This window comes from Tenrec ecaudatus, chromosome 15 (assembly GCF_050624435.1).
Source record: "Tenrec ecaudatus isolate mTenEca1 chromosome 15, mTenEca1.hap1, whole genome shotgun sequence".
Classification (NCBI taxonomy): Eukaryota; Metazoa; Chordata; class Mammalia; order Afrosoricida; family Tenrecidae; genus Tenrec; species Tenrec ecaudatus.
In genome coordinates, this window is record NC_134544.1 from 19980850 (window position 1) to 19997631 (window position 16782).

Below are 16782 nucleotides of genomic sequence, written 5' to 3' on the forward strand. Positions count from 1 at the left end.
CACTCAAAGGAGCAGTTGTTAAAGTCAACTCATTCTCCTTGCTCCGCCATCTTCCACAGTTCTCCACCTTTGCATGCCTGCTAGCCTTGCCTCTCTAAATGGGTCAGAACTTCCCAATGTGCCTAGCATAGCTCTTCCAGGGGCACAGTGGGCCTTCAGAGAGTTGTTTAGTTACAAGGGTTCTGTTTCTTGAATGTTAGTAAACCACAGCAAGACTGTTTCTGGGAAAGGCAAGTGAGAATGTTCCTTAGAGGCAAGGATGGCAGGACTTTATCTCAGGTACTTTGGACATGTTCTCAGGAGAGACCAGTCACTGGAGAAGGACATCCTGCTTGGTAAAGTGGAGGGGCAGCGAGAATGAGGAAGACCCTCAACAAGATGGATCGACATTGTGGCTGCAACAATGGGCTCAAATATCAGAACAATTGTGAGGATGGTGTTTTGGTCTGCCGTCCGTAGTAGGTCCATGCTACAAGTCAGAACGAACTGGATGACAACAATAACAACAGTAACAACTACAACCACTTCCCATTGCCCAAAAGGAATAACTGTTAAGTGAGACGGTCATGAAGAAGAAGAAGACGAAACTTTCACTGGGGGATCTTTGTGTGCTGGATCCTGATTTGTTCATTGAAATAGACTCTGGAGAGGTGTGGTAGTTACCTAATCTGGTGGCACTTTAAGGAATAAGAGTGTAGGGGTGGAGTCTAGGCTGTCAATCTGGAAATAGCCAATGAGACCTCTGTGGGCATGGCTATATCCTGAGAATTCTGGGAAATCTGGGACTTCCTCTTGGAGGCAGAAGACACCTCTCTCTCTCTGCTACTCCCTGGGAGATATTGCCGAAGACAAGATCTCTGAAGCTGGAGAAGCCACACAGAGACTACTGCCAGCACTGAGAGGTTTCCAGTGACACTGGATCCAAAGACTGATCTTCTGCATTCAATCATTGCATGTGTTTTGTGCGCCTGAAGAGGGCTTTATAGATTGATTTTTGGAAATATGGTCTAGTATCGCTAGTATCGGATTTATGGCCTTGGACTGGACTGGGTTGGGATGTTTTCTCAATGTTCAATTCCTCTTGTATATAAATCTGTTTCTTATACACATATGTGTGTCCATGGATTAGCTTCTCTCATCTACCCAGACTTACACCAAAGGTTTCAATGTGGTAGCCCAGGACAGTTTCTTTTGGACACATAAAGAATTGTTTTATTGAGATATGCTTTACATATAATTCAACGTAACTGTTCAATCCTATGAATAAGATTTGTGCAATCATCACCACAATCAATTTTAGAACATTCTTCTATTAACTGTTGTTACCTTAGACACATTAAGTCTTGGAAAAGGGGAAAATATATTCATTTTCCCAAAATATGAAAATTTTATTTAAAAGAAATTGGTGTCATTTTCGACCCTTAGAAAATTACATCAGTTCCTTTGGCACCTAGCACCCATGTTTTGGAAGGTGAGCGTCATACAGCTCTGGGGTAGGCATCTTTTGAAGCACCTACCCAGCCTCAGAAACTCGGAGGGACCGTTCTACTCTGTCCTATAGGGATGCTAGGAGTCGGAATCAACCCGGAGGCAGTGAGAAACTGCGTTTCAGCGCTGAAGAAGAGAAGCCAGCCTGCCACGTTTCTCTTTCTTGCCGTGGTCAGGACCCCGCTGGGAAACCACCATGACGGCTGCAGTCTCTCCTGCTTAATCTAAAGCGCTCTTCACTGCCTTGGAAAAGGATTGCCCTCGAGTTGACATGGAGAAGGTAGAAACCACAGCAGACACAGTTTGAATAAAAGAGGAAAATGAAGTGTAATAAAGGTGTTTAAATGCATTCACATGCCTGCATGTGTTCCTCAAATAGAAATTTGAGTCCACCTTGACTTTCAAGTTTCCGAGGAAGTTTTCTGCTGGAAGGAGAGGACCCGGGAGAAGCCATATTCTTCTGAATCGGAAAAACCCTGCTATACTCACCCCGGCTTTTCGAGAGACAGGCCACTAATTTAGATATGTTTTATTCCCGTGGATATGGCCTCAGTTTCTCACTCAGAGCGATCTCCATTCGGATTTCTGAGACTGAATCTTTACAGGTGCAGGCAGCCTCATCTTTATTACACAGAACGGCTGGGGGATATGAACCACTGACCTTGTGTTTTAGGAGCCCGGTGTTATAACCCGCAGTGTCCCCTGGACTCATTAGAATATACTATAGACGGTTAACATAAGTCTCTTTATCTCCACCTTGTCACTGTGCACAATGTACACAATATGGTCTTTATTTTTCTGTAGGTGGAGATGGAGGGGAAGCCTGTGTAGTCTCCCTTTCGCTCCTCTCTGTTATTCCTGTATCTCTCTTCTTTTCTCTCATGAAGAAGATACTCTTATTAAATGGAAGCGGCATGATATATTCTATAAAAGTTTTAAAACTATTTAAAAAAATAGTTTTACTGGCATATGCTTCACATAGCATACAAATTGATCACTGAGTCATATTAAGAAGATATGTACAAGCATCACCACAATCAATTTCAGAACATTTTCTTCTCCTGCTCATTGTTGTTGGCTCCCCATTTCTCCCACCCATCCCTGCCATGTTTCTAGGCAATTAGCCATCTAGTTACTTTGCCTAGAGCTCTGTACCCTGGATTTCATATATATAAAATCATACAAAGCACAAACAGGCAGCACGAAAGCAAGCATCTGACAATGACTAGAAAAAACAGGAAACACTCAAAAGGAAAGCTGAAAATATTAAAAACGGAAACAGCTTTAAAATGGAACAGAAGAGGACCAACTGCTAAGGCCTCGCATCTTAACCTAACATCATCTGCCGTAATTGACACGACGGGGCTCTGACAGCGAGGTTATCCCCCACCTGGACTGTGGTCAGAAGGGGTTCACTGGAAGCTTCATCCATGTAGCGACCCTGCCATTGGACGTTGGGCTTCCACGATCATCCACAGACTTCTGCAAACCAGGTGTTCACAATGGAAACTCCAATACCACCGCCTCCTTCAGATTTGGATTTTATTATTTAGAATCCTTGGAGCACACAGGCTGGTGTACAGTGTGGACTGAGCGATGCCTTACAAGATGGCTGCCTTCAAGACCCGAGACACGATTATTATTTTATTTTATTGGGTGCGCTTACAGTTCTTATCATAATCATTACACATATCCATTGTGTGAAACACATCTGTACGTATGTTGTCATCATCTTTTTCAAAAATTTTTCTTCCTATTGAGCCTTTGGTATCCGCTCCTAATTTTTTTCCCTCCCTCACCCATGTCCCCTTGATGATTTATAAATTATTCTTTTTTTTCATGTCTTATACCAACTGGTGTCTCCCTTCACCCACTTTTCTGCTGTCCATCTTCCTGGGAGTGGGTCATACATAGATTATTTTGATCAGTTCTCTCTTACTCCCCCCCTTTCCTTACCCTTCTAATATCGCTGCTCCCCTTATTGGTCCTGAGGGGTTTACCTGTTCTGGATTCCCTGTGTAGTGAGCTCTTATCTGTACCAGTAGATGTTCTGGTCTAGCCAGATTTGTAAGACAGAATTGGGGTCATGATAGTGGGGGCGGGGAGGAAGCACTAAAGAACGAGAGGAAGGTTGTGTTTTTCGTTGGTGCTTTACTGCATCATGCTTTACTATCCTGACTGGCTCGTCTCTTCCTTGTGGCCCTTCTGACAGGGAGTGTCCAATTTACTAATGAGCTTTGGGTTTCCACTCTGCCCTCCCCCTCATTCCCATTGATATTTTTTGTTTTGTTCTGGGTCTTTAAAGCATGACACCTGATCCCATTGACACCTAATGATCACACAGGCTGGTGTGCTTCTTCCATGTGGGCTTTTTTGCTTCTCAGCTAGGTGGCTGCTTGTTTATCTTCAAGACTTTAAGACCCCAGACACTATATCTTTTGATAGCCTGGCACCATCAGCTTTCTTCACCACATTTGCTTATGCACCAATTTTGTCTTCAGTGATTGAAGACACAGTTCTTTCTGATAACTGGGCATCATCTAGTTTCTTCACCACCCTTTGCTATAGCATGTGCATATAGCATATAGCAAAGTGATATAGCACACATAGCTTCAGTGATCTCCTCACGAGGTTGAGCATTGAGCAGGGCCATGTCATAAGAACTAAATGTTCTTAGACAGGTTAGAGTTAAGTCAGGGGAGCTCATAATACATTGAATAATATTCTTAACTGCCACTTTGACAAATAGTTAGATTTTGGTACCTGTTTTCTCCATGTAGGTTTTGGGATATAAAAGTTGACTCACCTATTTTCTACGTGGTCATAGATCCCATAGGAATTCATTTCATTGAGTTGACCCTTGAATAACAGGGATGTGAATAATAACACTGGCCTCTTATGTGGGGATCTCCTCCCCCACCTTTTGCTGTTGGGGTTAGTGCCCGTGTTTTGAGAATTTGCTCAAACCCCTGAGTGATGCTCATGGTCTTCGTGCGAGCAGTGTGTCTCTCCGGCTTGGGGTGGGGGGGGCGGTTGTGGGGGAGAGGTTAGGGGCTTGAAGCTTCTGGAGAGACGCACTGGTGACACAGAGGCCATGCGAGTCACACGATGCTTTGAGCAGATGCTCACTGGCGATGCTTGAGCTCACTGCAATAGCAGCAGGAAAACAATCTGAGTACTGGGCAAACCTTGATGTTCAAACCTGTGATGTTCAAGGACTGATTGTAAGTCAGCTTGGATTTTGGACTGTGGAGGAGGCCAGCATCCGTGATGCTCATGGGTCTGCTCTGAATTGTCTGGGTGGGGAAGGACCTGGTAGCATTTTGTTTTAATGTGATTCACTCATTCACTCACTCACTCACTCACTCACTCACTCACTCACTCACTCACTCACTCACTCACTGACACTACCATCAAATCAATATTGACTCACATTGACCCTGTGGTTTCTAAGACTATAACTCTTTACTGGAGTAGAAAGCCCATTCTTTCTCCTGAGGAGCAGCTGGTGGCTTCAAACCACTGACCTTATGGTTAGCAGCCCAACACATAACCACTCTGCCACCAGGGTCTGGCTCCATGGCGACCAACAATAAAAGTGTTCGTTGGTCCTGATTCGTGTGTATTTGTGAATGCAGAGGTTTTCAGATGACCACTACTGTACCAATCCCCTCAACAACAGCTGCAGTTTCTGAAAGAAAGAAAAATCACTGGTCTGCGAGGTGGGGAGGAGGGGGCTGGGGGAAGCAAGAGGCATTGCCTATTGACTCGAATTAAAAAAATTTTGCAAATCATGGCTTACACCTTGGGTTTTCCACAGTGTGGCCCGCACTGGCTTTCAGTTTGCTTTCAAGTGCAGTTCAAGGTGTGGCTATTGATCTATAAACCCCTGGTGATTGGCCCCTGGGTACCCAGCGACATCTCTTTGTGTTCCGTTGTGACAGCTGAGGTTCGTTAGAGCGCTGGCTAACAATTCTCAACTCTCAACACCCTGATAAAGGTGTCCTTGATCAAGTGCCCGAGCTCAGCCGTTGTCATTTAGGCTGGGGGATAGAAAGGGGGCAGGTGGGTTGGAAAGACTCACGAAACAAGGCCACATGGCCAATGCCAATTCCAACCACCCAGCTCCTCTCAGGGCCTGGCACCTCCTTGGAGGTCCGGAAACTCCCTGCCGTCAGATCCATTCGGACTCACAGTGCCCTCTAGGGCAGACTAGAACTGCCTCGATGCATTTCTGAGGCTGTAAATCTTTCCTGGGGCAGAAAGTCCTATTTCTCCCAAAGAGTGACTGGTGGTTTTGAACTGCTGGTCTTGCTGTTAGCAGTCCAATTCGCCACCCACTACCTCACCAGGACTCCTTTGGAAGCACTACGGCTTTGGGTAGAAAGATAGGTGGTGCTGGGTGCGGACAGATCCTACTGGAGCTCTCTCGTGTTGACGGAACAGGCAGGGTTCATGCTAGTTTTACTCAAAGAAGGGCCCACCAACCAGTAGGGTCCCTCACCTGGCAGCTTGCTAAATATGCTAATTACTGGGCCCCACCATCAGACAATGGGATCAGAATCTCCGGCCAGCACGCTGTGTTTTAACCAGTGAGCCCCCTGAACGTTTAGCACTGCTCATCCACGATGATGTCAGGGCTTCTGACAACTCCTTCACCCCACCCTTCACTGCACCCCATCCAAATTTTCCTCTCCCACCATACATCTCGCATGTAATTAGCATAATGTCTTCTCTAGAGTGTAAAGTTCTGGATCTTGCAAGATGGAAATTTGTATGAGCACCTTTTCTCCTGTGGTCTATTATTTAGATCTTAGCAGGAATAGTGTGCAAGCTTTGGGGGTTGGTTAGTAAAAAAGAGCCTGTAAGTGGGGAGTCACCTCTCCAGGAAAGCCAGGACTTGCCGTGGTTGACAACTGTGCCCAGAGTAGGCCCTCTGCCTCGTCCGTCTGAAGCAGGTGGTGTGAGAGAGGACAGTGGGCCGAGGAATGTCAGGGGCCAGGATGTCCAGAGCGGATCAGGAAAACATGGAAGGACCAACTTAACACGGGGGAGGAGTTTTGGAAAAAGCACACATGGTTGCTGCTGTTAGGGGCGATCTTGTCGGATTCTGGCTCGCAGAGACCCTGTGCACACAGAAAGAAACACCGCCCGGTCCTGAGCTGTCCTCATAATCATTATGTCTGCGTTTCTTGTTGCAGCCACAGTGCCGACCCATCTTCCTCTTTTTTGCTGCCCCTCTACATCACCAAGCATGATGTCCTTCTCCAGGGACTGGTCTCTTCAGCTATCATGTCCCCCAAATGAAGGGGGAAAGGAACATGGGAAATGGTGCTGAGGGTGTGTGCCCTGAATTCCATTTGAGGCACAGTGCCCCGAAAGGACAAAGATGAACGGCCTTGTGGGAGTTCCGCTTCTCTGAACCAAACCAAACCAAATCCCTCCATTGTTATTGCCTCCATCCCAGCTCCTGTGCAGGGTTTCTGGGGCGGGAAATCTCGACAAGAGTAGACAGTGTCTTGTTATTCCTGAGGATCAATTGGTGGGTTGGAAGGGCTGACCTTGCAGTTAGCTGTCTGGCCCATGCCCCACCAGGGCTCCCGAGTACAGGAAGGAGAGTGAGGCAGATCTCCTGGGGGGCTGCTAGTCATCAGGAAGTTTAATAAGGATTCTTCCTAGGTTCTGTGAAAAGAAAAAGGTGATACCAAAAAGAAAAAGAAAACAAAAAAAGATTACACGGAAACTTCTGCCAAGGGAGCTCGAGCTTGCATGGACTAGGGAGACCTAGAGGCACATACAGTTTCCTCATTGACCCTTTGTGGAGCTCAATGATGGTCTCAGGAGGACGTAACCTGCCTGGTGGACGGAATACGGGACGCAGAGACTGGCATTCTTAAACCCACCTCCACCATCAGTTCAGCCCTGGGCAAGGCTCTTAACTTCTCTGTGCCTGCTTCTTCCCTGTCAGCCAGGAATAAAAGCATTCACCTGCCCCTCAGAGGGATCGGCTGGCAGGTGACAGGACTGCCCTTTAGGTTTTCAACATGCACATAAAAGCTCTTTAGCTTATTGGGGTCTCTTTGTCTTCTCTCTCACACAGCCGCCTTTAATGGGGCTCGAGAAAATCAATTCTCTTTATAAACTCCAGCAAGTAATCACACCGAACTTTGAAGACTGAAGTTGCTCAATAGGAAATCGCTGAATGCGGATCTTCTAGGAATGTTAACTTGCTGAACCTGGCCTTGCACGGGATAATAGTGGGCTTGCAGACGGGGAGGCTGTTTGCACTGGTGAGAGTAGCACAGCCCTCGGAGAGCAGGGCGTGGCAGGGACTGCCGCTCACTCTGGGAACCTCCAAGCTTATCCCATTCAGCACGCTCGTCCCTGGAGTACCTGAGCTCTAACTCTAAGGGTGGGTTTCTCCCTGGTTGCGGCACATGCAAGAACGCTTCTAATGGAAAACATTACAGAGACGCATTTCATCAGGCTCCCAAATCCAAGACAGGGGTTTAGCTGCCAATGGAAGAAAAGCAAACCTCACATACACAAACTTGGTCTGATTCACGTTTGGGGGCAAGGGAGCCCCGGCCTGAGGAGCAGCCTTTTCTTCTGTGCTTTCCATCCCAAATGCCAGAAGACCTGGGAGATGTCGATCATTCAACTGCGAAGGGGCAGACACCCAGCACAGTCTCCTTGTCTGAGGGTTGGACGCATCAGCCCAGGACGATAGTTTTATGAATGACCTCATGCTTGCAGTTACTAGCCCAGTTGCGGCAGGTTTTCCAAGGCGCAGGGAGCTTCCTCTTTGTGGTAGTTACATCATCTGGTGTCAATTTGGGATTAAGAGTGAAGGGGTGGAGTCTAGTCTGTCAATCCAGCCACAGCCAATGAGTTCTCTGTGTGGGCATGGCCTTCTCTTTTTTTTTTTTTTTTTTTTTTAAACATTTTATTAGGGGCTCATACAACACTTATCACAATCCATACATAGACATACATCAATTGTATAAAGCACATCTGTACATATTTTGCCCTAATCATTTTCTTTTTTTTTTTTTCTTCTTTTACATTTTATTAGGGACTCCAACAACTCTTACCACAATCCATACATATACATACATCAATTGTACAAAGCACACCCATACACTCCCTGTCCCAATCACTCTCAAGGCATTTGCTCTTCACCTAAGCCCCTTGCATCAGGTCCTCCTTTTTTTCCCCCCCTCCCTCCCTTTTCCCCCCTCCCTCATATGCCCTTGGTAATTTATACCTCGTTATTTTGTCATATCTTGCCCTATTCGGGGTCTCCCTTCCCCCCTTCTCTGCTGTCCCTCTCCCAGGGAAGAGGTCACATGTGGCTCCTTGTAATCAGTTCCCCCTTTCCAACCCACTCACCCTCCACTCTCCCAGCATCGTCCCTCACTCCCTTGGTCCTGGAGGTATCATCCACCCTGGATTCCCTGTATCTCCAACCCTCCTATGTACCAGTGTACAGCCTCTGTCCTATCCAGCCCTGCAAGGTAGAATTCGGATCATGGTAGTTGGGGGGAGGAAGCATCCAGGATCTGGGGGAAAGCTGTGTTCTTCATCGATACTACCTCACACCCTAATTAACCCATCTCCTCTCCTAAGCCCCTCTATGAGGGGATCTCCATTGGCTGACACTTGGGCATGGCCTTCTCTTGAGGATTCTGGGAACTCCTGTATTTCCTCCTTGGAGGCAGGAGACACACTCTCTACTCACTCCCTGAGAGAGTCTCTACTGACAAGACACATGGCACTACATTGATAAACTCTGTGCCCTGGGAACTGAAGAAGCCACGTGGAGACCCCTGCCATCACTGAGATGCTTCTACCACCACTGGGTCCACAAGACTTTGCACCCACTGGCCTGTGATCATCCTGCATTTGGTGTCATTGCATGTGTTCTGTGAGTCTGAAATATCAGACTTATGAACTTGATCTGGACTGAGCTGGGATGTTTTCTCAATATTCAACTGCTCTTGTATATAAAGCTCTTTATTCCTTTAAAAAAATCATTTTATTGGGGGCTCATCCAATTCTTATCACCATCCATACATCCATCCATTGTGTCAAGCACATTTGTACATTTGTTGCCATCATCATTCTCAAAACATTTGCCTTCTACTTGAGCCCTTAATATCAGCTGCTCATTTCCTCCCTCCCTCCCCACTTCCCCCTACCTCATGAACCCTTCATAATTCATAAATTATTATTTTGTCATATGTTACACTGTCCAACATCTCCCACTGCTCTCTTCTCTGCTGTCCATCCCCCAGGGAGGAGGCTATATGTAGATTCTCTTTCTTATACCCATATGAGTGTCTATGAAATTTTTTCTCTAGTACACCGGGACTATCTCACTCTTCATCAGCTTGTGTGACTTTTCACGCTGTTTCTAGAGCTTTATTGAGAAGCAGCACACATTTTAGGGTGTGTGTATTTCATCATAGTAGCTGCACAAGGATGTAGTACTTCAGTGATCATGGGAATGAAAAAGAATACTCTGCATTTGCATGTCTCTGTTATGAATGTAAGAGCTATGCATGTTTACACACACACACACACACACACAAGCAAGCACACCATGTGTGCACTAAGTTTTAACTTGCAGACTGGAGCTAAAAATAAATCGGGGTCCCTGGGTGGGACAAATGGCAAATATACCGCTAACCAAAGGTTTTAGGTTTGAGTACCCACAGAGTCATGTTAGAAGGAAAACATGGGGATGTACTTTTAACAATTTAGCCCCGAAAAGCCCTATGGGTGCTATAGCTTGAATTACTTCTTCCCCATTTAGGTGTCAACTTGGCTAGACCAGGATCCTCATCATGATGTAATTACCCTCCCTTTGGTGATCAAGTGTAATTATCCTATGTGTTATATACACTGTAGCCTCTGCAATGCTAATGAGGTGGGGTTAGTGGTAGTGATGCTAATGAAGCAGGACACAATCTAGAGGATTCGCTTGTCTCTTGAGTCAGTCTCTTTAGAGATATAAAAGATTAGTCAAAGATTAGTCAAACCAGCAGTGGTCAAAGGGACCTCATTCCCACCAAGAAAGAAGAGGTGGGCACAGAGTAAATCTTTTGGACCTGGGACACCTGCACCGAGAACCTTTTAGACCTAAGAAAAGATTGATGCCCAAAACCCCTAGAAATTTCCAAGGAAGCCTGGGTCCACAGAGGCTGAAAGGACCTTTTCCGAGAGCCAACAGAGAGAAAAATCTTCTGCCGGGGCTGGCACCCTACGTTCTGGCCTCCTGGACTGTGAGACAGTCGGTGCTTGTTTGCTAATGCTGACAAACAAACGAAGAAACAAGAGACCCCACAGAGCACAGTGCTTTCCTCACACACAGGAGGCCTCTATGAGTTGGTGTGATAGAAACTGGTTTAGTTCATAAAGACCAAATATTGCTCACAGGTAAAAAATCAATTTATTCTTTAGCCTATGTTTAAATTTCCAGTAATCAAGATAACTTTTTATTTATTTAGCATGTTCTGTATTGACTGCAGAGATGTTTACAATGCCACTGGATCCAAAGACTTTCTATCCTCTGATCTGTGATTGTCCTGTATTCAGCATCATTGCATGTGTTTCGTGAGTCTGAAGAGGACTTTATAGATTGCTGTTTGACATATGGGCTAATATCAGATTTATGGGCTTGGGCTGAACTGCGTTGGGATGTTTTCTTAATGTACAATTACCCTTTATATAAAACTCTCTCTTATACACATATGAATGTCTTTGAATTGTTTCTCTAGTCTACCGGAACTAACACTCCAAACTTCAGACAAAAATAGCTATATTAGTCTTGTTACGAAGGGGCCATGTTTAGTGGATATACTGTATATACTCGAGTATAAACCAACCCAACTATCAGCTGAGGCACATATTTTTACCACAAAAACTGCATTAAAAATGTGCTGAAAGCCTGTGTGATCACGTGGTCCCAAAGGGATCAGATATCAGGCATCAAAGAACAAAAAGTCATATCATTGGCTGCACACCTTCATGATACGATCACCGAAGACAAACGGGTGCCTAAGCAAATGTGGCGAAGAAAGCTGATGGTGCCCGGCTATCAAAAGAGATAGTGTCTGGGGTCTTAAAGGATTGAAGGTGAACAAGCGGCCATCTAGCTCAGAAGCAACAAAGCCCACATGGAAGAAGCACACCAGCCTGTGCGATCACGAGGTGCCAAAGGGACCAGGTATAAGGCATCATGCAATATATATATATATATATATATATATATATATATATATACCATATTGAATGAAGCGGGGAAGTGCAGAGTGGAGACCCAAAGCCCATTTGTCGGCCACTGGGGATCCCCTCACAGAGGGGTTTAGGAGAGGAAATGGGTCCAGTCAGGGTGCGAGGTAGTACCGATGAAGAACACAGCTTTCCCCCAGATCCTGGATGCTTCCTCCCCCCAACTACCATGATCCGAATTCTACCTTGCAGGACTGGATGGGGCAGAGGTTGTACACTGGTGCATGTGGGAGCTGGAGGCACAGGGAATCCAGGGTGGATGATACCTTCAGGACCAGGGGTGTGAGGGGTGATACTGGGAAATTAGAGGGTGAGTGGGTTGGAAAGGGGGAACTGATTACAAGGATCCACATGTGTCCTCCTCCCTGGGAGATGGATGGCAGAGAAGAGGGGGAGCAGAGACTCCGGATAGGGCAAGATATGACAAAATAACAATCTATAAATTATCAAGGGCTCATGAGGGAGTGGGGAGTGGGGAGGGAGGGGGAAAAAAAGAGGACCTTATGCAAAGGCCTTAAGTGGCGAGCAAATGCTTTGAGGATGATTAGGGCAAAGAATGTACGGATATACTTTATACAATTGATGTATGTATAGCTATGGATTGTGATAAGAGTTGTATGAGCCCCTAATAAAATGTAATAAAGAAAGAGTCAAATAAGTGGAAAAAATTTTTAAAATGTGCTGAAAAACTTGGCTTAAACTGAAGCAAAGCAAAGCTATGATGACCCCATAGAGCCCACAAAATGGACTTCAAGCTGGAAGGAGAAGATCCTCCATAACCAGTGGATATAGTCCTGAAGGTCAGTGAACAGACCTGGAATTATGTATAGTTTTCTCCTTTAAAAATTATTATTTAATCTTTTCTTTCTTTCTTCTCTCCCCTTCTTCTTTAAGTCTTTTTTTTCTTTTTGTTTGGTGTATGTCATTGGCATGGGAAGCAAGCCTGAGGAGAACACAGCAGGACCAACAGTCAGGGTGAACTTTGGGGGTAAGGGCAGAGGGTGCAGGGAGCAGGCAGTGCCATAGACAGGGGAGTAACTAGGGTATTAGAGTCAACAACAAGGAGGAGATAGAGATCCTGTGGGTGTCAGAGCAACAGCAAACTAGCTAAGAGGAGGAAATGGGGAGAAAGTGACAGTGGGGCAGAAGGAAGGTAAAGGGAAACAGAGGAAGGACCTAGGAAGCAGAGCAATGGATACAGGTATACGCATAGGTGTGTACATATATAAATACATTAATCCACAAAAATAGAGGTATTGGCTTATGTACATATATTTATTTGGCAATACACTGAGATAGTGGATGAACTTTGAGCCTCTGCTCACACCCTCCCTCAATACAAGAACACTTGCTCTAACTAATAGGCATTCTGAGATGCTCTCCCGACACAATTGCTGAAGACAAAACTGGTGCATAAACAAATATGGTGAAGAATGTGGATGGTGCCCGGCTATTAAAGGATATAGCATCTGGGGTCTTAAAGCCTTGAAGTTAAATAAATGGTCATTCAGCAGAGAAGCAACAGCCCCCATGGAAGAAGCACACCGTTGGTGGAATCACGAGGTGTCCTTGGGACCAGGTAATAGGCATCAGAAGACACAAAACACACAAACAAACAAAAAGATATTGTGGAGAATGAGAGGGGTGGGGTGGGGGCAGAGCAGTAACCCAAAGCCCATCTGTAGACAACAGAACAATTCTACCACAGAGGGGTCACAGGGAAGGGATGAGTCAACCACGATACAGTAAAACATCAATGAAACCCATTATGTTCCTCTGGTTCCTTGAGGCTTCCTCAACCCCCCACTATCAGGACCCCAGTAATGCTTCTCAATTCCGACTCGACAGAAACATGTACACAGGTATAGAAAAGAGATGGGTGCTGATGACACACACAATCCAGGAACAGGAGTGGGAATAGCAATACCATAGAGGTAGGGATAAAGGGGGAATCGATCACAATAATCGACACGTAAACATACACCCCTCTCCAGCAGGAAAGAACAACAGACCACAGGGGGGAAGGGAGGCAGCAGATGGTGTAAGATATGAAAATAATAACAATTTGTAATCTACCAATGGGGTACGGGAGGTGGGTGAGGAGGGAAGGGGGAAAACTGAGGAGCTGATACCATGGGCTCAAAAGAAAGTAAATGTCTGCAAATGAATGAAGGCAACATATGTACAAACATGCTAGATGCAATCAATGTATAGATTGTAACAAGAGCTGTAAGAGTCCCCAATAAAATGATAGTAATAAAAAACAAGGCAGAACGAAACTCGGCTTATACGCGAGAATATGCGGTATTCATTCAGCACACATGGATTGAGTGTCCGTGATATGCCAAGCATGAGGGGTGGAACTCTCAGTGAACATTAAGCAAGTATTAAACTTCTATTTCTTTCTATATTTTGGAAGGAGGGTGAAAAAGCTCACATTCCACCTCCAAATATTTGGAAAAATATTAAATTGCGCTTATTTTTAAATTATTAATAAATTATTATTATTTAGAGAGAACCAAAAATTTCAGAGGGCAGGTTGAGAAGACAAAGTCAAATATCATAATGAAATATGCAAAGACTTACAGTTAGAAAACCAAAAAGCAAGAACACATTTCAGCATATCTTAAATGGAAAAAACTAAAAATATAATTCAACCTTCCAGTTGCAATATGGAAGAATTTCATGAGCAAAATATTGAAAGATACAAGAAGCATCAAAAGAAGGTGCACAAAAATAGACTTCAGGCTAGGAGAGGCAGTTCCCAGAACCCCCCAGGATCGGTGGGGAGATAGTTATAAAGGTCAGCAGGTAGATCTGGAATTATGTATGCTTTTTCATTTTCTGGTTTTTTTTTGCTAGTTTTTTCTTTTTTAATCAATCTTTTGTTTTGTCTAGCAATATAAAATAGACATGGCTCCTAATAAAATGTCTCATAATAATAAAAGAGGCATGGGAAGCAAGCCCAAGGAGAAAGCAATAGGACTGATGGTTCTAGAGGGACCTGGGGGTGAGGGGAGGATGCGGGGAAAGGAGCAGGGAGAAAACAGTGCCATAGATAGGGGAACAACTAGGGAATTAAAAGCAACAACGAGGAGGACATACAGATCCCGGTGGTGTTAGAGCAACTGCAATCTAGAGTAGAGGAAGTACTAAGAGGCAGAAGAAGGGCAAGCATGTTGGTGGGGGCAGGAGGAAGGTAAAAGGAAACAGAGGAAAACATCTAGGAAGCAAAGCTATGGATAGAGGTATAAACATAGGTGCACAGTTATGTAAATGTATTAATTCATAAAAATGGAGGTATTGGCCTACATGCATATATTTATATGGCAATACATTGAGTAAGTGGGCAGACTTTGGGTCTCTGCTTAAGCCCTCCCTCAATGCAAGAACACTCTGTTCTAACAACCTGGCATTCTGTGATGCTCACCCTCCAGACATGATCACTGAAGACAAAAGGGCGCATAAGCAAATGTGGTAAAGCAAGCTGATGGTGCCCAGCTATCAAAATATATAGCATCTGGGGTCTTAAAGGCTTGAAGTTAAACAAGCAGACCTCTAGGAGAGAAGCAGCAAGCCCACATGGAGGAAGCACAGCATCCTGTGAGATCATGAGGTGTCGACGGAATCAGGTAACAGGCACCAGAAGACCCAAAATAAACAAAGAAAACATATTGTTGAGAATGAGGGAAATTGGAGCAGAGACCCAAGCCCCATCTGTAGACAATAGGACATCTCACCAAAGCATCACAAGGAAGGGATGAGTCAACCAGGGTGCAGTGTAGCTCCGATGAAACACACAATATTCTGGTTCCTTGATGCTTCCTTGCCCTCCATTATCATGACCCCAGTCCTGTCTTTCAGTTCTGCCTAGACTGGAGCATGTACACTGGTACAGATGAGAGCTCACGACACATGGAATCCAGGGCAGATAAACCTCTCAGGAACAGATATGGGAGTAGCAGTACCAGGAGAGTAGTGGGAAGGTGGGGCAAGGAGGGGAGGAAGGGGGACCATATTGTAATGATCAATGTATAATACCCCCCCTGCTTCCTCCCCCCTCCCCATGGGATGAACTACAGAAACATTGGTGCAAGGAGACAGCGGTCGGTGTAAGATATGAAAGCATTAATAATTTATAATTTATTAAGGGGTCATGAGGGTGGGAAGGGGGACAGGGAGGGAAACAAGAGGAGCTGATACCGAGAGCTCAAATAGAAAAGTAAATGTTTAGAAAATGATGATGGCAAAATATGTACAAAAGTGCTTAACACAATGGATGTGTGTATGGATTGTTACAGGAGCTGTAAGAGTCCCCAATAAAATATGGATTGCTATCAGAGCTGTAAGAGTCCCCAATAAAATGATTGAAAAAAACAAAAACAAAAAAACAAAAGTAAAAGAGCACATTTAATGTTTAAAAGCTTGATTGCCAAATAATATGGAAATAAATTGGTTAAATGCTAAAAAAGAAAATAAAATGATGATGGCAGCATAAGTTCAAATATGCTTGATACAATTGATGTATGGATTGTTATAAGAGCTATAACATCCCCAAATAAAATTATTTAAAAAGAGATGGAAAGAACACACAGAATCACTGTATTAAAAAGAACCAGTGGATATTCAACCACTTTAAGATGTAGCACATGAATAAGAGCCAATGGTATTGAAGGAAGAAGTTCAAGCTGCATTGAAAGCATTAGCCAAAACACAGCCCCAGGAATAGATGGAATAGAAATTCAAATGTTTCAATAAACTGGTGGAGCACTGGAAGCACTCACTCATCTATGCCAGGAAATTTAGAAGACAGCTCCTTGGCCAACTGATTGGAAGAGCTCTATATTTGTAACTATCCCAAAGAAAAGTGACCCAATAGAATGCTTAAATGATACATCAACAAGTTAATATTACATGCAAGTAAAATTTGCTGAAGATCATCCAACAACAGATGCAGCAGTATCAACTGCTAGGAGCTGCCAGAGGTTCAGTCTGGAT